This window comes from Leopardus geoffroyi, chromosome D3 (assembly GCF_018350155.1).
Source record: "Leopardus geoffroyi isolate Oge1 chromosome D3, O.geoffroyi_Oge1_pat1.0, whole genome shotgun sequence".
Lineage (NCBI taxonomy): Eukaryota > Metazoa > Chordata > Mammalia > Carnivora > Felidae > Leopardus > Leopardus geoffroyi.
In genome coordinates, this window is record NC_059339.1 from 25,974,095 (window position 1) to 25,999,028 (window position 24,934).

General features: G+C 55.2%; 1 long non-coding RNA gene across 12 annotated transcripts in view; it reads right to left on the reverse strand.

Moving 5' to 3' along the window:
- Positions 1-3,467: 3,467 nt before the first annotated feature.
- The window catches only part of LOC123587444, a 29,666-nt gene continuing 8,199 nt past the window's right edge, over positions 3,468-24,934 (reverse strand). The window contains exons 1-6 of one of the 12 annotated variants that reach the window (XR_006707310.1): positions 20,051-20,254; positions 19,366-19,425; positions 16,180-16,360; positions 15,403-15,563; positions 12,675-13,982; positions 3,468-11,650 (exon numbers count right to left, since the gene is read on the reverse strand). This is a non-coding gene — a long non-coding RNA (uncharacterized LOC123587444). The other 11 variants (XR_006707309.1, XR_006707312.1, XR_006707313.1 and 8 more) reach the window with 11 other exon arrangements.

Sequence of the window (24,934 nt, forward strand, 5' to 3'; positions counted from 1 at the left end):
CTCGTCTCTTCCCCTCGCCCAGTTTCAGTGCCCTCCTACAAAAATGGGGATGGTGAAGCCAGTCTCTCAAATATTGTGAGCATTTCATGAATCAACACAGACGCGAACCATTTAGCAGAGAACTTCACACACAGTAAGCACTCAGAACATAGCAACGGCCCCCTGCACCAACGTGGGTGGGCGAAGGCAAGGGTTCTGGAGGGCAAATGAGGACCAGGGCTCTTCCTGCTGGCGGAACCCCATGGAATACTCTAGACCTCAGGGGAAGAGCGTTCGGGGACGTCAGGTGACCAGCATGATTAAAATAAAGTGGCCCTTGTCAAGAGAAGCACGGTGAAATGGAAGCCAAGGCCATAGTTTGCCCCTTTTGGGGAGAAGTAACCAGGTTTCCAAGAACATGGTAGCAGAGGCGGTCTTGGTGCAACACCACCATCTGCTGGTCATATCTAGGAACTGCAGCTCTGGCTTGGCCACTTCAAGCACCTACAATGAGCTCCATCTGGGACGCTGCCTTCCAGAAACGTGCGGAAAAGCAAGGCAATAAGCAAGAAATCAGACAAGTCAGCAAGGTCATTTCAGATGCGCATACGTTTTAAGAAAGAAAAAACAAGAAATAAGCAGGTCTCGTGATAGAGCGGTGGTTCTCAAAGTGTGGTCCAGAGATCTGGGGACCCAGAGAGAAATTCATTTGTCTTTTTCATCTCCTTCCCTCGCGAGCGTATGATGGAGTTCTCCCGCGGCTGCATGACACGTGATATTGCAACAGATTGAATGCAGAAGCAGATATCAGAATCCAACAGAAGCTGTCTTCTATTAAGCCAAACATTGGAGAGATTTACCAAAAAAGGGGGGGGGGATAATTTTCTCGCTACACTTATTTAGTTTGGGAAATAAAGTTATTTTTATAAAGAATGTGTTACATTAGCATGCAATGAGCTGTTGTTATGTTTTCAATGAATGAATAAACAAGCAAGTCTTTTTTTTTTTTTTTTTTTAAGATTTTTTTCTTAAGTAATGTCTATACCCAACATGGGGCTCAAACTCACGATCCCCAGATCGAGTCATGTGCACTCCTGACTGAGCCAGCCAGGCGCCCCGAAACAAATCTCTTTAAAACACCTCAGTTTCATGTCTAATATGGGCCTTACCACCATTTACCATTCTACCATATTAGAAATGAAACACTCAGTGTTTTACCATTTACGCTGATTCCTCTCTTCCGGGACTCGTTCTCGCTGCGAGGTGTTCCCTGTCCCCGGAGAGCTGAGCACAGTTTGTGACTTCAGATCTACTCACTCCTATACTTGTGAGTCCACAAGGGTGGATGTGATGCCTTCCTGCTTCATGGCTGTACCCTGGGCACCCAGCATTGTGCTTGGCAGAGTCGGGAGTCAAGAACTTTTTTTGTTGTTTTGAAAGAGAGGAGGGAAGGGGCAGAGAGAGAGAATCCCAAGCAGGCTCTGTGCCGTCAGCACGGAGCCTGACTCGAGGCTCAAACTCACAAACCGTGAGATCGTGACCTGAGCCAAAATCAAGAGTCAGATGTGCCACCCAGGTGCTCCAAGGGCATTGCTTTGAATGAATGAATGAATGAATGAATTAATTAATTAATTAATTAAACAGGGAGCTGGTTGAGCTTTTCAAGTGAGCAGTGCCCACTCCAAGTCAGGAGCAACCATTTACTATACGATAAGCGTACAAAACGGGTCCCAAGACCAAAATGTTTGAGAACTGAAGTGAGTAACTACAGATGAGTAATCCAGGGGGAGATTTCTCCGGGGAGGTGACATTCAGCTGAGACCCAGGAGCCCCACAGATGTCAACTGTGCGAAAAGCGGAGGGGGGCGGGGCGCCTGGACGGCGCGGGCAGTTGAGCGTCCCACTCTTGGTTGCAGCTCAGACCATGATCTCGAGGTTCGTGGGAGTGAGCCCCATGTCGGGCTCTGCACTGATAGCATGGAGCCTTCTGGGGATTCTCTCTCTCCCTCTCTCTGCCCCTTCCCTGCTTGTGCTCTCTCTCTCTCAAAATAAATAAATAAACATGAAAAAATAAATAAATAAATAAATAAATAAAACAAAACAAAAGCAAAGGGACACATATATTCCAAGCAAAGGGAACAGCCAGTGCAGAAACCCTCCGGAGGACAAGGCAGGTGTGCTAGAGGAACAGAAAGCCTGGCTTCCCAGAGTCTAGGACAGTTCCCAGTGCACAGGAAGGACCCAGTGAATGGTTTCTGGGTGAAGAGAGGGTGAAAGAGAAAGCAAAAAGGAGCTAAGGAGAGACCAGTGGGTGCCTGGAAGCTTCCAGGAGGGGTAGGAGAAAGTTGTCTTCTGGTTAAGCATCTTGTAATCCTTTGGGGGCAGAAGAGCCTTACAGGTCCCCTCAGTGGACTTGTTTCTTTCTTTTTTTTTCTTTTTTATGGTTTTGGTTTTGTTTTATTTTTGTTTTTGTTTTTAGTTATGTGCTGCCGAAGCGAGACTATGTTTCTTTATTTTTGAGAGAGAGAGTAAGCGGCAGAGGGGCAGAGACAGAGGATCTGAAGCAGACTCTGTGCTGACCACTTGGGTGCTGACAGCAGCGAGCCTGATGCGGGGCTCGAACTCATGTACCGTGAGATCATGACCTCAACCGACCGAGCCACCCAAGCTCCCCCGGACTTGTTTCTTTTACAGAAGACACTGAAGCCCAGAGAGAGAAGACAACTCCTTAAGATCAGAGGCAGGACGGCCGTGGAACTCAAACCAGAAGCCAGGACTGCAGGCACGGACAGGGTGCTTTGATAACTCTGGGGGAGGGAGGAGGTGGGGGAGGGTGCACATGTGTGCAAGCTCAGTCCCAGAGTGCCATCCTGGCCCCTGGCCCCCTGCTTCTGCCCTCCGCCCCCATTTCAGGCTCCTCTCATCCCCACCCCCGTGTCCAGAGTTTCTATAAGACCATTGAGCTCTGCCCCTCCCCCATCCCTCATCATCCTGGGCCTCCAGTTCTGCCAACCCTGGGAGTCCTTGATTCTCCTTATGACACCGCGAGCATTGCTGTGCAGGCCAGCCTCCACCTCGTGGCTCCAGCTGTGACCTCTTCCGGAGTGCCCACCCCGCCCTGCCCACCATCCGTACCCCCACCTCCTGTAGAACTGATCTGATGACCCTGAAACAGAAACACTCTGTACTGCCATGGCTATGTCATCTCAACTGGTTGCTTTTCTCCATCTCTCAAGGCTTCCCTCGTGTGTCCCAAAGACAGATGGGTGATCGACTAGCAATGTCTGCCATGGTCGCTGGGATGGAGAGAGGCAATTTGCCAGGCCTTTGCCCATACGCTAAACTCCTTCTCCCTTTTGCTCTGTCCCCAGGGAACTCTTGGCCTTCTCGGTGAAATATAAGCTCCCCGGCACTAAGGCCCCAGAGTTTCTCTGAAGCACACTGCCCTAGGCAAAGATTAGGGCTATTTTTTTAAACATCCACAGTGGTGCTGGTTGCACAACAATGCGAATATATTTACTGTCACCGAATTATACACTCAACACAGTTAAGATGACAAATTATCTGTTGTATTTTCCCCCCATGAAAAATCAAGATAAATGTCCTCCTGTTTTGATTTCTAAAGTCGCAGTCTCGAGACAAGGCTGAGAACGCACTTCAGCTCCTCCAAAGTGCCCCTGGCTCTCCGTCCTCCCCCCGAACCAGGCACGCAGCCCTCCTGTCTCTTAAGCAGCAGCCATCCTTTGGGTGTAAGTTGGCTTTTAATATCAAAATGGTACGTACACAGAAGCCACGGTCATGGGTAAAAACAAAAAGCCAAGTTCACCCTCCATTGTTGGATCCAGGTAAAACTCTGGTCTTTAATCTGTAGCAGGCTATCTACCCCCACATTCAGCAACCCCACATGGAAAACGTCTTCTCTGGTCAAAGCAAAACAACGGGTCCCTGGATAGACTCTCGGGAAGGGCCTTTGGGATCCCTTGTTGAGATGGGACCAGTACCCACCCCGGGTACCCCCTGAGCTCAGTATGCCGCTAACCCCTAGCTCATAATGTCCTGCTCCTCACAAGCTTGATGTTCAGGGGACTTCACGCCAGAGTGACCATCAGAGGGCCGGGTCGGGAGGTAAACAGACCGCGCCTACTGGGGACGCATGCGCAATCGCATGCACACTTGCACGCGGAATCCTGGACTCTCACTGCCAGTGAGAGTCTCAAAGTCTCAGTCTCCAAGGTGGCCTAGTCCCTATCCTTCTGCCTCCAGAAGATGTGTTACCCGCCACACCAAGTTTCCTTCGCTGGAACCAGGATCAGCCTCTCAGAAGCTTACTCCACACGTGCGTGTCCCCCTTCAGCCACACGGGACAAGTGAGGGTCTCCTGTTGACTTACAGCCCGTGAGCACATCCCCTCGGATCCTCTCCAGGAGCCGCATACATCCCATCTGGGCTGAAATAGCCAAGCTGCCAGCCTAAAAGCCAAATGCAACTCCTCCCCTCCTGAGGTCACATCCATAGGTCCCCATTGCCCTTAGGGCAACCCCCAATCTCCTTGGCAACACGGCCTGGTACTTGTCCATTTCCCATCTGCCTCCTGCTACATCCCCCATGAACCTTCCAGAACCTCCTCGATCCTCTCTGATTTCCCCCCAGAACTTTGCGTCTGCCATTCCTCCTACCCGGAACTCATCCCCACCACATCCAACCAGGGCTCAGCTTAGGTGCCTCCCTCTTCAGAAAGCCTGCTGGGACTGCCTACACTCCACTCTACCCCCCCGCCCCCGCTATACACCCGCACGAAATATCCTGAAGCGGGGATGGTTTCATCAGCGCTCCTCCCCAACGCCGAGCACCTAGCCTGGCACGGACTAGGTGCACAGCATCCTTGCTTGCCTCCTGGGTGCTTCTTCCACAGCCCCGCCCCCCATCACAGCGCCGGTCACATTACACGGTAACTTCTCCAACCTCCCCAGTGAGCGATACAAGCACCGGACGGAAGGGCCCGTAGGTGGGTCCCAGGACCCAGAGCACTGCTGGGGACACGGTAGGTCCTCAGCAACAACAGATCTTTGTAGTGGAGTAAAGAGAAATTCCAGAACGCCAGTTGCCTGAACTTCCTGCTTCGAGTAAAATGGGGGGAGGCGGCCACTAGAGGGCAGCAGGGAGGTGCTTCCTCCCCACTGCTGGCTTCACTAGCTTAGCTCTGAGCCCATGGCTGTCAGGCTCTTGGCCCCAGGCCAGTGTCCCATAACCCAAGCAACCTGCCTGCAAGTCTCAAGGCCAGCCTCTGACCCCGTGCCTGAGCTGACCCAACCCTCCAAGTCAGCCATGAGCTGCCCTCTCCCACAGAACCGGACTACCAGACCAGATCAGCAAAATGGTCCCATCTCCACCGGATGCTGGCGTTTACCCCCACCCAGGATCCCCTGGCCCCGTGGCTCCCCTTCTCTGCTCCCAAAGGACCACCCCTCCCCCCCAGCCCTGAAGCAATCCAAGCTCCTTTCCAGCCAAAATCATATCTCAGTGCAGCTACACTGCATAAAAGACAGAAGACGACGACCCTGGACTAATTTACACTAAGGTGTAAGTGGGTGATGGAATCTGAACCCTTCTGAATACTCACATCTAAAGCTTTATGTCCTGGCACTTCCAAAACTCTAAAGCCCCCAGATCAAGGCCTCAAGTGGAGCCCTGGCCTGGTGACCGATCATTCCACGCATAATGGCATATCCTCTGTATGGACTGGACAGGTATTTTGAAGTTCACTAGAGCTGAATCCACCCGTTTGGACTATGGCAGCTATAAGGCTATTTAAAAGAACTGAAACCCAAATGCAGATTGTTAGAGGTTGGCAGGAGAGGTCCAGTGGCTAAAACCCTGGAAGGCTGATTTGCTTCTGACCCTACCCTCAGTGGGTACGACTCCGCCATCACCTGAGCCACATCCCAGCCCTAGCACCTCCTTCAGAGTCCTTCGACCTCTCCTGAACTACAGATTGCTCTGACCAGCACAGACACCAAGCCCAGCACCGCTAGCTACACCTCCCCCTGGGTTAGTCAAGTTCCAAACCTGTGTTAGCCCCATCCCAGCCATGCCGACATCCAAGCTGTTAATAGTAACAGTAACAAGGAGTGTTAGACCTGTTGTTAGTCAGGAAGAAATCCACAAGCCGTTAGTTTTCGCTGAAAGGAACAGACCAGGAGGGCAGGAGTTAGTCAAGGTGAAGGAGAGGTTAATTAAGAGCCGGTCAGAGCCAGGCCAGGAGCCTGGAGCCCCCAGCTGGGCAGGGTTGGCTGTTAGTGGGCAACCCTCTCCCCCACCGACCCCCACCCCCGCCGGGCAGCCAGGGCGAGGCAGGGATTAGCTGGGTGAGAGCAAGAGTTAGTGCAAAGGAGCCAGAGATTAGCCCAAAGAGACAGACCAAGGTGCCTACTGGAGGTGAGGCATAAAATCACCCCCAGGTGTGGCCCTGGCTTTAGCGGCTGGCGGGCTCTGGGGAAGGCAAGCCGGGGCAGGGGCATGGGTGGGAATATGACAGGGAGCCCGGGATGAACTTCTGGCTGGCCTGAGGGACGGCAGGACCTTGCGGGACCCTGGGGTTCACGTCTTGCTTCCCATTTCCTCTTCCTGTGAACCCCGAACCCAGGGCAGATTTGTTTTCTTCCCTGCCTTCTCAAGCTCGCTGGTGTGGACACACTCCTCGATGACTTCCGATGTGAAACAATGGCCCACATCTACCTCTGGCTGGCCCACATCCAACCCAGCTTCAGAGAGGGGAAGGGCCCCTCCAGCCAACTGCCCTGGTAGGAAAGGCCCTTTTCGCTGATCTCGGTCATTCCCTCTCATGCCTGGTGATAAGGTGGGCCGTCCCTCTCACTGACTTCCGGTGTGAGAAACGCCCCTCTGGCCGACTTCCCGTACTGAACGCTCTACTCAGGGATTCCCAGTGTGGGAGAGGCCCCTTTCGTTGACTTCCTGTGTAGGGGAAGGCTCCGCTTCCTGACTTCCCGTGTGGGCCCCGCCCCCTTCGCTGACTTCCGACACGCACCCCCATTGACTTCCGGTGCAGGACAGTGCCTCCACCTGGTGCTTTCCAGGGGGGAGAATTCTGTCCTCACTTCCCTCCAAAGAGGGCTACACAGGCCCCATCTCTCTGCCTGTTGGCGGGAAAAGCCCAGGACTCCGTGTTCTAGACACGCAGGCCTCCACTCTCACACCCCAGAAGCTTCCCTGGCCCCGCCCACTCCCAGTGGCCACCAGACGTCTGCGCAGAGAGACGCTCTCTCTTGCTCAGAGGCCAGCCTCCCATCTCCCCATGACCGCCTCCTCCCCTAGGCCACTCGCGTGGCTGAATAGGGCTGTCCCCTGCCTTAGACCTGACCCAGTGGACTCCGAACTCCCAGCCTCTTGGGGCGGCAAAGTGAGGCACCTGTCTGCAGGACCAGCCCCAGGACCTCTGCTTGCCAAAAGGAGGGGCGCCCAGAGCTCGGCAGGGCTGGGGTTAGTAAGAAGAGAAAACCAGGTTAGTAGGGGCCGGGTTAGTAAGTCAGAGCACAGCACCAGCGGACGGGGGCACCTCAGCAGACACACACAGGAGTCACTAGGAGAAAAGGAAGAACACACACAGGTCCGTTAGTCGGTTAAGGGGCAGTCGGGGTGCAGTTGAGGCCCCCCCCCCCCCGGGTTAGACAGGTTAGTAATTGAACAAAAGAGCTGCCTACGGAAAGAAAGCTGAGAAGGAGGAAGAATGTGGGGAAGAGACAGGGTTCAAAGCGAAAGTCTGGCCCCAGGCAGGGGGGGTCTGTGTGCAGAACTCCCCAGAGGGACCAGGGCCTAGGCAGGGGATATGATCAGTCGGGTTTTCTGGGCTCTCCACGCCCCCCGCCCCCGCCCCTTATATATTTTTTAAACATCTGCCACGTCTCAAGAATTTTTACATTCCTGGGAATCTTCGCTGCAGCCTTTGAGGTGAAAATCAGTACTCCCATTGTGCTGCTGAGGAAAGGGGTTCAGAGAGGTGAGGTGGCTTGCTCAAAATGGCTCAGCAGGAAATGGCAGAGTTGGCGAGTCCTGTTTGCATGCCCCGTCCCGCAATGCGGGTCTGCACAGAGATCCCAGGCCACTGGGCAGGGCCTTCTGGAGCATCGTCTGCCCCCACGTCCCAGCCCCTTGGAAGGCCCATGAGCTGCCAGGTTAGTAGGGTCGGGCTGCGGGGGGTTAGTAGGGCATGCTCGGGCCTGGTTAGTGGGTTAGTTGGTTGGCAGAAGGCCAGGCACCTCGTCACACGCCACAGCGTCCCGGCCGAGCCCTGGGTTAGTAGGTTAATCACACCATGCATCACAGCCCCGGCCGCTCGGCTGCAGCTCCAGAGGCCTCCCGAGCCCCCACCGCCCCCCCCCCACCAGCCAGCGAGCTGGGCCTGACCAGGGCAGGGGCCCGCCTCCAAGCTCCTCAGCACCACCACACTCGAGCCCATCCCGCGGACCCTGCCCCAAAGCATTTGGCTTCCCGATTTGCTTGGCCGCGGGCCTCCTCCCTCAGAACAGTCCGGTCCCCCGAAAATAGAACCTGCTCGTCCTGGCTGGAAACCCCTGCCTGGTTCTGGTCAGCCCCTTCCCAGAAGGCTGGATCCTGTCACACTCAGGCACGCACACACCAGCGTCTTCCCAGTGGCATTAAGTCCAGAGGCACCACATCCTCCACCACCTGCCAGGATGCCGGCTACCCCAGCCACTGGCCTGCCCTCCACCCCCCCCCCCCCCGCCCGCCCGCCATCTCCGGCCAGACCAAAACTACATAGAGCTCACCTGACTCCTGGAACCCAGTTCCCACTCCCCCGCCCCTCCTGTCTGCTGCCTTTCCAGCTGGTCCTACAGAGCCCCTGAGTGTGCCGAGCTATATCATCTCCTATCCCTGCTGTGGTGTCCCCATTCTGAGCCCCAAGAGCCCCAGCCTCCTGCCCCCTCAGTCTTAAACGATGCTCCATAAGAAAAGGGTTCTGTTGCCATAAAGGGGGAGGACACAGAGTCCTGTCTGCCCTTGAGGACTCACAATTCCCATCAGCGCTTGCAAGGCTCTGATAAGTCCTGCATTCTAGAAACCTGTTGCACTTGAACTCACTTTAAAAGAGAGAGAGAGACAGGGAGAGAGAGAGCGAGCAATGGGATCTCCTAGGACTGACTTTGGGAATCTCTTCCAGGGACCTGGAACCTGTCAGCTGAGCCACATCTTTCTCATCCTTCAAGGCCCTGGTTTGAAGTCTGTGCAAGTCATTCTGGCATCTTACTCCCACCCCCATCCCCCCAAGCACTCAGAACCCGTGCCTCAGTGGACTGTTCTCTGCCCCGTTCTCCGATTCTCCCAATTCCAATTCCGTGGCCGTGCAATCCTGAAGGTTTCAATCACGGCCAGAGCTTCACCTATATCCCACCCCCCACCCCCCCCCACCCCCCGCCGCTGCAAGCGACCAGCACAGAAAAAGGCCCAGAGTAGGTGCTCAATCCTGATAAGAGGATACCCCGGGAGGCATTCGGAGCTACTCCGAAGGCCATGCAGTGCAGCCACTTCCCCAAGCTGATTCGAGATGGATGGCAGGGGAAGGGCTAGTCAGATGGAAGTGCTTCTGGGTCAGAAGATGCTGGGTTGGCACCTCCAGGGCACCAAAACTCCACAAGCCCTAAATCTAAACCCCGAAAGCGAGGGGAGTGTATCGTGAGCAACCGGCCAGGAGCCCAGCCCTGGGCAGGCAGGGGCCTACACTGAACCCTCCCTGCACGCCAGCCCCCCCCCCCCCACCGCCCCAGCTGAGCAGATGGCTGCTGTTTCAGAGTAGACATCGGACTCGCAGAGATGAGGTCACGTGCCCAAGGTTAAGTGGCAGAGATGCAGCCTTGGGCTCCAAAGCCCAGGCTCTTCCAAGGCCCTCCTCCTCCTGGGACTCTCTCTTGCTGCCCTGGTCCAGCCAGTTCCGTGTGTCGCCAAGGCACGGGGACCATCCAGCCTGGTGCCCCTTGCACTCTGTCCCTACTCCCCATTCCTCTGCTCTTTCTGCCCCCCGCTCCCCGCCCCGTGGCGCTGGGGATGCCGGAGGGAAGATGGCTCCCACTTTCCACATTTGCCGTGACTACCTGTATGGACTGGATCGTGTCCCCCTCCCCAAATTCGTAGGTTGAAGCCATATGGCTACCCCCAGTGTAGCCATATTTGGAGATGGGGCTTTTACCAAGGACATTAAGGTTCAACGAGGCCATAAGCATGGGACCCTAATAAGATAGGACCGGCCTCCTTATAAAAAGAGGAAGTGACACCACATCTGTCCCTCCGCCTCACTCCGCTCCCCCCCGCCCACCCCATACATGTGCACAGAGAAAAGGCCACGTGAGGACACAGCGAGAAGGTGGCCATCTGCAAGCCGAGGAGAGATGCCTCAGGAGAAGCCAACCGTGGCACCTTGATCTTGGCTTTCCAGCTGCCACAACTATAAGAAAACACATTTCTGCTGTTTGAGCCCCGCCCCACCCAGGCTGCGCTATCCTGTGACAGCGGCTCGAGCTAACACAGGCCCCCTCTCCACCCCGGGAAAAGCCCTCCCAGCTTTGAAGCTTGCCTATGGAAGGCCACAGGCCGCTCCTGTGCAGGCACCAGACCGTCCCCTCCAGAGGGGCCAGAACGAGGGGAGAATGGAGAGATGCTTGTGGAGGTAAGCCTTTGATGGGGCGGGGGGGGGGGGGGGGGGGGGTGCCGCGTGTGCGTGGGGCCCGCCCTGCCTGCCTTTGCCCCCCCAGGACAGAATGAAAGACGAGTGCAACAGCAAACAGGGGGTCTGTCATCAGGCCGGGCCGACCCGACCCCTCAAGCCTGGGGACAAGGCTGGATCCAGCCCGGGCCCTTTGGACAGTGGGAATAAGGCTCAGTTTGTCGTCTCCCTCCTGGCCTGGGCTTCCTCATCTCTTGCAAACCCTCCCCTTTCAGGATCGGGCACCTTCTGCCCCTCCAACTGCCCCCCTCCAAGACCTCAACAACACTGGGGGGAGGCTCGGGCTCCTCCCAGACCCTGCCCGCCTCCTCCCTGCGACCGTGAGGCAGAGGAGAAGCGCAGAAAAGCCTCATCCAAAGAGCACCACAAAAATGAGAACCACTCAAGGCAAAGGACGCAAGACGGACTCCAGCTGACGGAGCCCACAAAGCTGTCTGTCCTCCCTGCAGCTCCACCCCAACGCCCATCCCTGTGTCCCTGCACCATCCTGTAGCGTCCAGCTGTGGCAAGGGTGCAGTCAGTGGGGCCCTGGCCCAGGCGGGGCTCCGGCTGGCCACCGGCAGGGCCACAGAGAGGAATCCAGTCGGCACAGGGTCGAGAAGCAGCCTCCGGGCCCAGACGGCAACAGGTGCCCCAACAGGCGGGGTCCAGGTGGGACACAGAGGGGCAGTGGGCAGCCAGGCTCCCTCACACCCCTCCCTCGGGCTGTCCTCCGGAGCTACGGCCTGTCCTCAGCCGGGCGCCAGCCAGGAGGGGCCTTTATCTCAGTGGAAGGATGACGGCTTTGGGGACTTGTCCAGAGTCCGAGAAAACCACCAAAGGCTGCTCCCTGCGTCACTGTGGCCAGAGTCCAGAGTCACCAGGGCTCCAAAGGGAAGACCAGGCAGGAGTCCTGGAGACGGGGCCGGGCTGAGCCACCTGGGGGAAATGCAGCGAGTTAGGGTGTGAGCACGGCCTCTATCCCCCGCACCCCGCATCCCCCAACATAATCCCACATCTGAGCGGGGTGGGGGGTGCACCTTTAGAGACCCCCCAGCCTCCCTAGACAGGGTGGGGGTAGGGGTTTTAGACACTGATGACTTTTGGGTTCTTTTTTAATGTTTATTTACTTTTGAGAGTGAGAGAGAGAGAGCAAGCAGGGGAGGGGCAGAGAGAGAGGGAGACACAGAATCCGAAGCAGGCTCCAAGCTCTGAGCTGTCAGCACAGAGCCTGACGCGGGGCTTGAACTCACGAACTTCGAGATCATGACCTGAGCCGAAGTCAGAGGCTCAACCGACTGAGCCACCCAGGCACCCCATAGGCACTGTTGACTTTTAGGAGAAACTCAGGAATAGAGTTTCCCTACCCTGGCAGGACTGGCTCAGGGAACAGAAAAGCAATAGTGGGAGCCCAGAGCAAGGCCAAGGGCATCATGGGTAGAAAAAGGACAAGGGTTCAGGTGGGCAGAAAGAGCCTTCAAGGTCCCCAGGAGGCTGGGATTCCCTTTACAACATTCCACTGACAGAACCCCTGTACCACCCTCCCCCAGTACACACACACACACCTCCCTGGACGGGGAGCTCACTCCCTCGCCGAGACCGTGATAAAGCATGTTCTTGTGTGAAGGTCTGAGAGGGTGGAACCTTCTCAGGGAAGGTCTGAGAGGGTGAAGGTCTGGATTCCCGGGGTCTAGCCTGGAGATGATGCTCAGTCCGTGTTTATACTGAATGAAGGAACGTACTGAAATCTGCCATAACACGCCCATAGTGGTCTTGATTGGGCCCCACATGCCCCCACCCAGAGCAAGCCTTCCAGCCACCCGGCTCCTGGGCCTTCTGCTCATGAGCACGAGTGTTCTGGCCGGACCCTGGGTCTGGGGAGGGGCCTGGCTAGGGGGACAATCATCCCCCATAAAACTAACTTCAGTGCAACCTCCTTCCCCCCATGCCTACCCAGGCTTACCTGGCTGCACCCAGACAACATGTTGGCAGCCCAGGCCCAGCTCCCGGCTCCTTCTCCGTGTAGATCCCATCCTGGAAGACAAAAAAGCCCACCACGCTGCAGGAGGAAACTGCACCCAGGCCCCCTCCCCACGCCCGAACTGGCCAGAACTCTCTGCTAACGAGAAGGCCCCCAGAGCCAGGGAGGCTGGGCCCAGGCACATCCCCCTTCCACCTCCCTTCCTCCCACCCCAGAATGTCCTCGGGATAAGGGGGGGGCTCCTTCACCCACCTCCCTGTTCCCCAGCAACAGCAGAAGGGGACCCAGGACAAAGTAAGGCAAGGTCAGCTTGGCAACAGCCGAGTGGAGGCAGGGACCAGAGTCAGGGATCCAGAGGTCGGATTCAGCTCTGCCATCTTGTGTAGCCATGGGAAGCCTGCCCCGCTCTCTCTCTTTCTCTCTCTCTCTCTCTGAGCCTTGGGATCCTTCCAGCCCTGCGTTCACCCAGAGTGCACAATACTAACCCACAGTTTGAGGCAGTGGACAGGAAATGGGGGGGAGGGGGCTACAACTCACCCTCAGTTATTTTTCTGCCCCCATCTGTCCCCGTCGGCCTGCTAACCCTGACCCAGGATCATGTCCCAGGTTTTGCTCCTGGTGACAGCTAAGCTATCTTCTTCAGCTGGCAGACCCGTGCCAGGAGAGTCAGGGGATGGCTCAGTGTGCGCCCACCACTCTCTACAGGCACCTGAGACTCGGGACACGGGTCCAGACCCGGAGAGGAGAACGTGGCCCATCATCACAGTGTTGGCCTCCCTGCCCAACTGCCAGGTAAAGGGGGCCCTGGCCAAGTCTCACAAATATGATGACAAAGGGCCGGAACTGAGAAGAGCCGCCCGGAGTCCCCAGTCTCCTTCTGACTCCTTCTGACACCAGATCGACGGGGACTCAAGAGGTCGCCAAACTCCAGCCTACAGAAGGTCCTCGTGGCGGAACTGACAAAATGCTGGCTTCCGTGCCAAAAAGCGGGGTGGAAACGCCCCTGTCTGGGGCCCCATATAATGGGGACAAGGGCTTGGTCTGTGACGTAGAGGGGTTGAAAAGTGGCCTCGCCAATTTCCCTCCCACAGGATTGTGAGAGATTCTACGCTTTCGTGCACGGACCTGGGAGGGGGGGGGCAGTGGGGGGAGGGGGGGCGGCACTGGTAAATTGGAATACTTATCTGTCAGGCTGCTGCCCAGGGTGGTCACGAATGTTCAGGAAGAATCCGGAAATCCCCTTCTCTCTCCTCCCCTTCTCTTCCCTCTCTCCCAGGAGCTTGCTGGATGCTGTAAATAGACCCCAGGCTGCTCAAGGGAGCATCGCTTGACACAGAGGCCCTTCCCCTGGCCCTGCGGACCCTGATGTCAACATGGCAATGAAGGTTTCAAGGGAAACTTCAGCCCCTGGGTCAAGTTGAAAGCTCGCCAGGAGGGCAGAAAGGAAAGCGAGGGCGTGAAGGTGAGATGAACCAGGTGAGACCATGGCTCCCCAACCCCACGCACCCGATGTGTGACTCAACATGAATTATCCTCAGAGGTTTAGCCAGTGCCTGGCACGCTGTGAGTACTCCAAAAACCATTTTCACCATGTACTCAAATCTTTGCCTAATGCTGATGTCCCAGAAATACGGGCCATCTCTATCCCGCGGCATGATATGCCTCCCAGGGTGGGGCTGCGTATACCCCAGGTAGGGAACACAGATCAAGTTAAAATCCCATCTTGGTGGAAGGATAAATGAACGCTCGTACATTCTTATAATGAAATCTACTCATCAGTCGACAGGAACAAATGCCTGCTACGCACTACAAACCTTGAAAACATACCACGTTGTGAAAAAAGCCAGGCACAAGAGACCGCGTGCTGGTTGGCTCCATTTTTATGAAATGTCCAGAACAGACAAAGTTACAGAGACAGAGAGTAGACTTGTGGTCGTCTGGAATCCAAAGTGGGACAGCAGACATTAGTAAGGGGGTGTGGGGGAAACTTACGGGGGGCAACGAAAATAGCCCAAAATAGGCTGACAACAGGGGCTGCTCGACTTGGTAAATTTACAAAAAATCATCGAACCGTGCACCTGAGATGAGTTCTATGCCATTTAAGCCACGTCTCCATCAGGTCAGACCCAAAAAAGGACTGAATTACTGATCCATACAATAACAAGTATGAACTCAAAACCTCACCCTCAAAAAACCTTACCCTGAGCAAAAGAAGGCCGAACACCAAAGATTCCATATTAATGGAACTTTAGAGAAAACAAGTCTAGTTTATAGGCCTAGAAAGCAGATCGGTGGTTCCCTGGGACTGGGGCTGGGGCTGGGGCTGGGGCTGCGAGGGGATTGGCATACAGGGAAGGGACACAGGGGAACATTTTGGGGTGATGAGAATGTTCCAGATGTTGATTGTAGTGATGGTTACACAAGTGTCGACATTTGGCAAAACACATTGAGATACAGGCTTTAAATGGGTGCGTTTTATTGTATGGAAATTGTAATCCAATAATGCTAGTTTTCAATACTCCTTGAGAGGTAACCACAGAGAATAAGAATCGAGAAGAGTCCGATTCTCCCATGGTGGGCCCCAGGGCCCCGGTGTCTCAGCTCCCGCTGGCCCACACAACCCCCCACTTCAAGCCAAGGTCAGGGGCCCCACCAGGGAAGCTTTGATTGCAGGGGTTGGGCCCCAGAAGATTCTAGAGGTCCCTCCTACCTCTGAGATTCTGGGGCTTTCCACACAGACGGGACTTCATAGCATGAAGCCGGTGTCTATTATCTCAGGGTCACCTTGGTTACTCCTTTGATGCGGTCAGGGTCATGGTAGGCACGTAGACACGTCTGGAGCCACGTGGGTGGGCAGGGAGGTGCCCCCAGCTGTCAGAGAGAGAGAGAGAGAAGGGTAGGGGAATAAATATGCACCCACAAGTATGTTGGAAAATAGATGCCAGGGTCCTGTTCTAAAAGCGCAGCATTTACCAAAACTGATCTCCTCAGATCAGAAGCAAAACAGGAAACCGGGAGGTATCGTGGTAGCAAACCATCGTGATGCATTGGACAGGACAAGGGCTTCCGGGCCCGGGGTTCCATCCTGCTGGGCCGCACTGGGGAAGTGCACCACCCCTCTGGGCCTGTCTTCTTATCCACAAAATGGAGATAATAATGGTGCCCACCTTACAAGGCCGCCGTGAGGATTACCTGGGACGATAAATACTTACCTATTAGCGTGCATTCTATTATTTTCTTATGCTGTTAGTACTCCCTTTGCACACACGGCTCATTAACACCATCGGTGGGTTATTTTTTCCCCCTAAACTCTGTGCCGTTCCTGGTAACGGAGAAACAGCTGCCAGGGAAACCTGCATTTGGTTGCATTTTAGGGTCCCTCTGGATTTGGGCTTTTTTTTTTTCCCTGACTCTGGAATAAAATAGCTGCTCGGAGAGCTGGCATACGGGGAGATGTTGGCCTAAATTGCTCTGGATGAGTGAGTACCGACAAAACAGCAGGAACCTCCCAGGAATAACGAGATGCGCAGGAGACGTGCCGAGGGAAACAGAGGCGTCTGTAGAGCAGCAGAAAGCCCGGCTTCTGGACAGATGCAAGCAGGGCATACACAAAAGAGGAACTCCGAAATTCGAATTTCAACTCTTCCTCAAACAAGGGAGCCCCTGAGCTGCTGGGGGGAGGGGGGAGGGAGGGAAGAGCCAAAGAAGGAGAAAGATGATAAACTAAATGTTAGTTTAGAGGTGAGGTTAAACTAAATGTTAGTTTCCTGCCTGCCGAAAGAATAAACGGGGTTTCACTGTCCCCATTTTACAGACGAGGAAACTGAGGTTCGGAGTCAAGTGCCTTTCTCCAACATCACCCAGCTGGGAAGGAGCGCAGCTGGATTCTCAACAGGCTTGTTGAACCCCAAAGCGGCAGAAGGCTTGCGTTCAAATACGGGGTGGGGATTATCTGGGGAAAGGCCGGAGGGAGGTATGTGTGAACCCCAACACCATGGACAGCACTACTGGGGGGTACCTGGTCCATGATCGCTACACCATCTCGGGTCATTTCATTCCAGTGGCTTCGAGAGGCAACTGATTAGGCTGACATTTAGGAGAGGAGGTGGAGTAGTTATAAACACACGTTTCGGGGTCAGCCGAGACCCAGGGGCCAGTCCTGACTCTCCTTCCAACTGGCTGTGTGATCTGGAGCTCGTCGCTCCACCTCTCTGAGCCTCAAGTGCTCATCTGTCATGCCCAGTTCCCAGGCTTTTCACGGGGTCTCCAGGAGGCAGCGCCCAGCAAGAACCCTGGTAAATGGCCACTAAATTGTCGAGGCATTGGTTATCTACTCCATCCCTTGGAGTACACACTGACTCCATCTCCCCCTCCCCTCCATGACTCATCCAGCTTCCACAGGGCCCCACCCGGACCACAAGGGGGGAGGGGACACCTGTTTCATCTGATCTGATCAGCCTGGAGAGGAGTACAGAGACAGATGTCACTCTCAGCTGCCCTTTGCCTCTGCCCCTGTGTCTCTCTGGCTATTGTTCCACAGAGCTCCAGCTGACAGATGAGCCAGGCCTCAGAGACAAGAGGAAGGATCCCCTTGGGAACAAAGGGCTAGCCTATAAGTTATTCACCAGCCCATTGAACTTGCACAATGGACCCAGGGCTCCAGAAACACCCTCCCCCCGCCCAACTCAAACAGCCCAAGGGTCACCCAGGAGAGGAACCAACAGCCCCAACACAAATAAAAGCAAATAACTGGGTGTCAACGCAAGATTCAGGGGCCACGTAAGTGTCCCCAGCAGGTACACAGTGGGAAGACTAAGCAGTAATATCTTTATTAAATACCTACAGGCTGCAGGCACTTTCACATATACTGCTTCACAGCCTCACGACGGTCTTTGAAGGCAGAGATTCTGATTCCCACTCTACGGATGAGGGGACTGGGGCTCAGAGGAGGGAAATGGCTTCCTGGCTGAAGCTGACCTAAAAAGTAGGTGGGGAGAAGGATTCACGCGGTGTAACTCTCAACCCCTTCTCTTTCCACCACACCACACCCTCCGGATGGGTGATAAATTCAAAGAGCATAAATAATCCTGTCCTGAGCGGAAGCACAGATCACATCCAGAGAAGGGGCCTTAAAAAATGAAGTTGAAAAAAAAGAAAGAAAGAAAGAAAGAAAGAAAGAAAGAAAGAAAAAGAAAGGAAAGAAGGAAGGAAAGGAAGGAGAAAGAAAGAAAGAAAGAAAGGAAAGAAAGAAAAGAAAGAAGAAAGAAAAAGGAAGGAAGGAAGAAAGGAAGGAAGGAAGGAAAGGAAAGAAATGGAAACGCCTGGCGGGTCCAACAATAGAGGATGAGTAGAACACGTTTGTCTTTTCCAACCTTCTACAATTCTCATCCATTTTGTTAAACTTCTTGATTCCTTGTAAAAATCACCAAAAATTATAAAATTCTCGCTTTGAATGCGGGCACAGAGGGTGGTTCTTCTAAAGCTCGCGTAAGGAGTTATGGTTCCTTTGAGGGGGGGACTCTGAAGACCAGCTCTCTCCTCCGTGAAAGAGTGGGGGGACAGACCCCAAAATGCAGCAAGAAGGATGCAGGCTGCGTTTCTGAACCTTTCTCCGTGGCCAGGGTGGTCAAATAATAATAGGCCGGTGCGGAGGGGCATAGGGGATGCTACCGGTAGAATTCTTTCAACGGGAAATTAATCGGAGTCAGCTAAGATGAGTTCAATGCCACCCGAAGCTAGGCACTGGTAAAGTGTCCCAGAGGAAACCATTTTGCCAGGACTGCGACATGTTTCTGCGCTGAGGGGGCGGGGGCGGGGGGGAGGGAGAGAGGTCCGGGGTACTGTTCCCTCAACCGATGGTCTGGCCACCTGCTGGATGAGGGGGAGGAGGGGTCTGAGTAAACATCCAGATGCCCAGCCCCACCCCAGTCCTGCTGACTCATCCCCTGGCCACGTGGCACGGACATCTGCATATGTGAAGCGACGCCCCTGAAGTCTGAGAACCGCTGTCCTCAGGTTTCCCTGTCATCCCCACCTCCCCCCCCAACCCCGCCCGACCCCCACCGAACCCAGGCGATCGCTAAGCTCCCAGGTGCCCGCGTTAGCGCTCCGTCTGGGGTTGGCACCGAGAAAAACAAAGCCTCTTCCCGCACGGTTTCTCGCCTTTCTCTCCCCTCCCCTCCCCTCCCCTCCCCGCACTACGGCCTCTCTCCCCTGCCCCCTCCCCCCCAGCAGCAGGTGGGGGCGTTTTCCCCGCGGCGGCCCTGCAGTGGGTTGTGCGCGCCAGCAATGTGCGCGCGGCGGCCGCTGGTCTGGAGCCCGGGATGAGGGTAGGGAATCCAGCCGCCGCACCCCGTTCCCCCCCCCCCCCCCCCGCCCCGCCACCGCCCCAGGCCTCTCCCTGCAGAGTCCCAGAAGCAATTTCTCCAGCCCAGGGCCGGAGATCTGGCGCACCCCCCCTCTTGGATTTCCAGCCTGTCTAGAGGGTACTGGAGAGGAGATGTGGAAAGGGGGCTAGTGAGGGCTGAGGGCTCCCCAGACCTGTTTGGGGATTGGACATGGGCTTTTGGACTCCTGCATACCCGGATCGCAAGATCACTGGCTGCGTGACCTTGGACGCGTACCTAACCCTCTCCGGATCTCAGCGTCCTCATCTTTAAAATGGGGTTCTCACCTGCTCGTGGGACTGTTGTGGTAATGCGGGCAAAGCAGAGGCTGGCGTAAAGTAAGCTCGCTGTGAACTGATGTATTATCATTATCTTTGTCGTTGGCATTATTCTTCTCAAGGAAGGCGGTTCTCCTGCCTTCCGCATCCCCCTGGACCCACCCAGCACGCCGCGCAGCTGGAAGCGGAGTCCCACCGATGGGGCAGGGGCGGGCTCTGGGCGGTGGGCTCGGCAGGAGGGAAGAGGGGCCCAAGCACCCCGCCCCCACCCCCAGCTCCGAGCCCCTGCGGGCTCTGTCCGAGGCTTGGCCAGTTACCTGCTAACCTGGCGAGCCCAGAAGGTCCAGGGTCCCCCGCTCCCTGGCTGGCCGCGGGGGGGTGGGGGGTGGGGAGGGTCTTTGTTCGCCCTCGGATGGGGACTGCAAGACCCCCACCCGCGCTAGATTCCCGGCGCATCCTTCCTCTCGGTCCCCCTAGCCCCACCCAGGACAAGTGCGGGCGGCAGAAGCCGTTCATCCCGCAGACGAGGGGCACTTCGGGCAGCCTCTGCCATCCCCCTGAACCCTGCCTGGGAGCCTGGGAGCCTGGGAGCCTGGGACCCACCCTCGACCCGACCTCGGGGAATTCGGCTGTTTCCGGCGCGGGAGCAGGACGCTTAGGGAGGCAGGGCTGCGAGCCCGGGGCGGCGGCTTACCTCGGCTCCGCGGTCCTGCGGCGCGAGTGCAGAGGGCTCTTTGTGCCCGGGCTCACCGCGCAGAACTGGGGGAGCCCCTGCAAGCGCCTCCCATCGCAAACTCCTCCCCGCACTCGTCCGCAGCCTCCCTCCCTCTGGTCCCCCGAGCGCAGCCGGCGTCGTCTTTGTAGCTGCTGCAGCGCCCATGAAATTTTAATGCGGGAGCGGCTGGCGGGCGGCGGCGCCCCACCCCCGGCCCGCGCCCCGGCGCCCGGCTCGCGCTTCCCCCCCCCCCGGCCCCTGCAACCCCCCGCAGCCTTCCCCCCGCCCCCGCCCGGGGGTCCGAGCCCGCGAGGGTGGGTGGGGGGAGCGCGCCGCCGCCCCCGCGGCACAAAAGGGCGAGCCCGGCCTCCCGCATCCCCGCCCGCGGCGCTGCCATGGCAACGCTTGCCCGGCTGGACTCGGGCAGCCGAGCGCGCGCGGATGGAGAGGGGCGCGCGACCGCGGGCCCGGGAGCCAAGCCCGGAGCCCGGCGCGATCACAGGACCCGGGACGCTGGTCCTGGAGCACCAGGATGCTTCCCCCGCGTGGCCTCAGAGGATGCTTCGCAATTAACCCTGCTGAGATGGGCACGCGCTTATGGCAGAGTCAAGATTCGAACCCATGCCTCGAGCTTCCCGCCCTTGAGCGTGCCACTGCGCCCTTTGGCGTAACCGCTTTCATAGGTTTGGTCTTTTATGTTTTGAACGGCCCTCTGCTTAGTAGCTACTCTTCTGCAGAGCAGTGACGCCAGAAAGTGGTCGTAGACCCGCCGCATAAACATCACTTGGGAACTTGCTAGCAACTCAAATTCTAGGGCCTCGCCCCAGCGCTACTGGGTGGAAAACTCTGGGGTGGGGCCCAGAGATAGGTATTTTAACAAGCCTTCTGGGGGACTCTGATGCACGGTCAGGCTTGGGAACCACTGTGCTGGATCATTGCAGGGATTTCTTTAGCCAGCCTGTCCTGGGTTTCAATTTCAGCTTTGTCCGTGTCCCTTAACAGATGGCCTTGGACACACCATTCCTGAGACTCGGTTTCCTAGTTCACAAAGTGGACATAATAATGGAACCCACCTCATGGGGTTATGTGGGTTAAGTGTGGAAAGGCATAGGAAGAGAAGGGATGCCTGCCGCTTAACAAAGGCTCAAAACGTAATTCTTGCTGTGATAGGGCTCTGACATCTGCCTAATTTTTACACTTCTGTGTATATCATTTATCATCTTCATTGCTCAGATAAGGACATTAAGACCCGGAGAAGCTCTAAGAGCCGCCCACAGCCACAGTAAGGGACCCAGGCAGCATTTGAACTTACTGCTCTAAAAGGTTCTAGGTTTGGGGCGCCTGGGTGGCTCAGTGAAGGGTCCGACTTCCAGTCAGGTCAGGATCTCACGGCTGGTGGTCAGGATCTCATGGCTCTGTGCTGACAACTTCAGAGCCTGGAGCCTGCTCCGGATTCTGTATCTCCCTCTCTCTCTCTGCCCCTTCCCCACTCACACTCTGTTTCTCCGTCTCTTAAAAAATAAATAAACGTTAAAAAAAAAAAAAAAAGTTCTAGGTTTACTGGCTGTTTTCCACATTGCGTATCTCCTTCCAGGAACCCCCGCTTTGGTCTTCAGGAAATCTAAATCCCGTTCAACAAACCTATAGCACTTGTCCAATGTGCCCAGTGCAAAGACATTGCAGGACCCCTAAAGACCCCAGGGGAGGTCCCAGCTACCCACCCCTCCCCCAGCAGAGCTAGCCATCCTGCCCGAGAAGTGAGACTCACGTGGACCATCTAGAAAACAGGCAAGATGGGGTGTGGTCACACCACTGCCCAGAGTATTGTCATCGCCAGGTCTAGGACTTTCCCCCGGATCAACAGACCACAAACAAAATGGAAGACCGTTTTTGTTTTGTGTTTTTTGTTTTTTTAAGTATTCTCAAGCCACCTGTTTTGTAATCTGCTGTCAAAATCTCAGCCTATCATTTCCAATATCCATTTGGATAAGAAGTCAAGGCACTTTGCCTGCTCCTAGATTTTCAACACTTCTCCTTTTCCCTGGGGCTTCTTCAAGATGAGCAATAATGAGCCCGTGATCCAATTTCCGAGTCTCTTTCATCGTAGGGATATTCTTTCAAGGAGAGCATTGCGAGAAAGGACGGGGGTGGGGGGGAGGGGGATAGGCAAAGGAAGTAATCCTGAGAAGCTACTGGGGGCTCCCTGTGAGGAGACCACGTCTAACTCCGGTGGATTCAGGGCAAGCCATAAACTGAGTAAGGAGGGGCCAGACCCCACCCCGTCCAGCAGTCACCAAAACCACCCTGAACCCGCCTGGCTGTCCTCTGCCCCAGTTCTCTAACACCGGCACATTTCTTTATCGTGGGTGGCCCAAACCAGCTCTCCTGGGGGTTCATTTGGTCCTTTGCCCTCTTTTTGTCCATCTCGTGAGTGCCTCTGTGGTGAGCAGAAACCCTCATTTTCCCAGGGAGGGTTAGAAACCCACGCTTGCCTTCTTCAACCTGCAAGCTCGGGTCACTCTTAACCCCCTCTTTTGGGATTCACCACTGGTTGGATAGCTAGATCCCGCATCCTTCCTGTCCCCCCACCGATGTACCCCGGGCTCTCACCTTATCCTGTGGGGAGACCCAGGACGCTGCAAAGCACACCCCAGGATGGCACGTGTCATTCTTGCTTTGTCTTGCCAGGAGCTCCAGTCTTCCAGGTGACATTTACAAAGCTAACGTGGGCCCCAAGAGCCCGCGAGCAGATAGGAACACCAGATGGAACCCCGAAGAGAAGGGTCAATGTTCTCTCTCCTGCCTCTCTTGAAAATGGCCTGAGCCTCTTCTGATGGAGTGGTGGTTGCCTTGGCAATGGGAGGAGGCGCCCTCGTACATCTCAGGAGATCCACTTGAGAATAAACTTTGCTCCTTAAACCTGGACCAGGGAGCCCACCTGTTCCCACGAGGATGTGTGCGAGCAGCATAGTCCTCCGCTCAGGACACCGCCAGGGGCCCAAGATTCCCAGGGGAATTCTGACATTGGTAATGCGGCCAGGAGAGGGGACTCGGGTTTCTCTTTATCCCTAAACGAGGGTGGCCCTGGAGGCCGGGGTTCCATTTGCACCTGGGTGCCCTGGATACAACAGAGCGCTCATGCACCCGACCGTGCCTCTTTTCTTTTTTTTTTTTGAGATGAACTTCACATAATATAAAACTAACCACTTTATTTTTTTTCTTGTAAATATTTTTTCCATCTTATTTTTTTTTCATCGTGATAAGTGAACGCTTTAATCCCCTCCCCCCACCCACCCGCTGGGAACCATCAGTTTGTCCTCTATAGTTAAGGGTCTGCTACTTTTTTAATTTATTTTTTGTTGATTTTATTTTTGAGAGAGAGCGAGAGAGAGAGAGAGAGAGTGCACCGGAGTGGGGGAGGGGCAGAGAGAGGCGGGGACAGAGGATCCAAAGCGGGCTCTGTGCTGACAGCAGAGAGCCTGATGCGGGGCCCAAACCCACAAACGGCGAGATCATGACCTGATCCAAAGTCAGACTCTTAACCGACTGAGCCACACAGGCGCCCGAGAGTCTGTTTCTTGGTTTGTCTCTATCCCTTTTCCTTCATCTTTTTGATTTGCTGGTTTTACGTCTTAAATTCCACATGAGCGGGATCATATGGTATTTGTCTTTCTCTGACGGACTTGTTTCGCTTCGCACTATACTCTCTACCTCCATCCACGTTGTTGCAAATGGCAAGATTTCATTCTTTGTTGTGGGTGAGCAACATTCCATTGTATATACCACTACTTTATCCGCCCCTCGTTTGGCTATTGTAGATAGCGCTGCAATAAACCTAGGGGTGCCTGCCTCCCTTTGAATTGGAGTTTTTGTGTTGGGGGGGGTAAATATCCCACAGTGCAATTGCTGGACAGCAGGGTAGCTCTTGTTTGGGGAACATCTATACTGTTTTCCACAGAGGCTGTGGCCATTTGCATTCCCACCAGCAGTGCGAGAGTATTCTTTTTTCTCTGCGACCTCACCAACACACCTGTTGTTTCTTGTGTGTCTGCTTTTTAGCCATTCTGACAGGTGTGAGGCGGTATCTCATCGTGGTTCTGATTTGTATTTCCCTGACGATGAGGGATGTTGAGCACCGTTTCATGTGACTGTTGGCCAGCTGGATGTCTTCTTTCGAGAGATGTCTGTTCATGTCTTCTGCCTGTGTTTAATCAGGTTATTCAGGCTTGGGGGCATTGAGTTGTATCAGTTCTTTGTATACTCTGGTTACTCACCCTTTATCAGATAGCGTCATTTGCAAATATCCTCTCCTACTCAGTAAGTTGCCTTTTAGTTTTGTTGGCAGTTTCCTTTGCTGTGCAGAAGCTTAGAACACTAACAATGTGCAACCACCACCTCGATCCAGTTCCAAAACCTATTCATCAGCCTAAAATACCCCACCCCCACTGAGTAGTTTACTATGCATCCTCCCTCCCTCCCTGCTGTAATTTGGCAACCACAAATCTGCTTTCTGTCTCTATGGGTTTACCTATTCTGGTTATTTTTTTTAAGCGTATGTATGTATTTTTGAGAGAGAGAGAGAGAGAGAGAGAGAGAGAGAGAGAACATGCAGGGGAGGGGCAAAGAGAGAGGGAGAGAATCCCGAGCACGCTCCGAGCTGTCAGCGCAAACCTGACCCCAGGGCTCAATCTCACCAACCATGAGATCCTGTCCTGAGCCAAAACCAAGAGCCAGACACTTAACCAGTGAGCCACCCAGGCGCCCCCTATTCTGGTTATTTGATATAAATGGAATCCTACAATATGTGATCTTTGAGGTCCAGCTTATCCCGCTCAGCATAATGCTTTTGGGGTCTATCCGTGC